Below are 813 nucleotides of genomic sequence, written 5' to 3' on the forward strand. Positions count from 1 at the left end.
CCCATGATGTCCATGTGTCCCCTGGGTGTCCCCATGTCTCCTGGGTGTCCTCTATGGGTGTCCATGTGTCCCCACAGGTGTCTCCAGGTGTCCCCTGGGTGTCCCCCATGATGTCCATGTGTCCCCTGGGTGTCCCCGTGTCTCCTGGGTGTCCTCTATGGGTGTCCATGTGTCCCTCATGGGTGTCTCCAGGTGTCCCCTGGGTGTCCCCCATGATGTCCATGTGTCCCCTGGGTGTCCCCATGTCTCCTGGGTGTCCTCTATGGGTGTCCATGTGTCCCCACAGGTGTCTCCAGGTGTCCCCTGGGTGTCCCCCATGATGTCCATGTGTCCCCTGGGTGTCCCCGTGTCTCCTGGGTGTCCTCTATGGGTGTCCATGTGTCCCTCATGGGTGTCTCCAGTTGCCCCCTGGGTGTCCCCCATGATGTCCATGTGTCCCCTGGGTGTCCCCGTGTCTCCTGGGTGTCCTCTATGGGTGTCCATGTGTCCCCACAGGTGTCTCCAGGTGTCCCCTGGGTGTCCCCCATGATGTCCATGTGTCCCCTGGGTGTCCCCGTGTCTCCTGGGTGTCCTCTATGGGTGTCCATGTGTCCCCACAGGTGTCTCCAGGTGTCCCCACGGGTGCCATCCGTCCCCTCCCTACAGGACCATGACCCCGGGGCTGTCCCTGCTGCTGCTGGCGCTGGCACTGCGGGGGGGGACGGGGTCATCCCCTGGGTCCCCCCCAACTCCTCCCTGTGGGGCGGCAGCGCTGGTGGCCACCTTGGGGCGCCTGCGGGAGCTGGAGGGACAAGTGGGGGGGCTGCAGGGGCA

The sequence above is a fragment of the Charadrius vociferus genome, unplaced genomic scaffold, assembly GCF_000708025.1.
Source record: "Charadrius vociferus isolate BGI_N301 unplaced genomic scaffold, ASM70802v2 scaffold515, whole genome shotgun sequence".
Classification (NCBI taxonomy): domain Eukaryota; kingdom Metazoa; phylum Chordata; class Aves; order Charadriiformes; family Charadriidae; genus Charadrius; species Charadrius vociferus.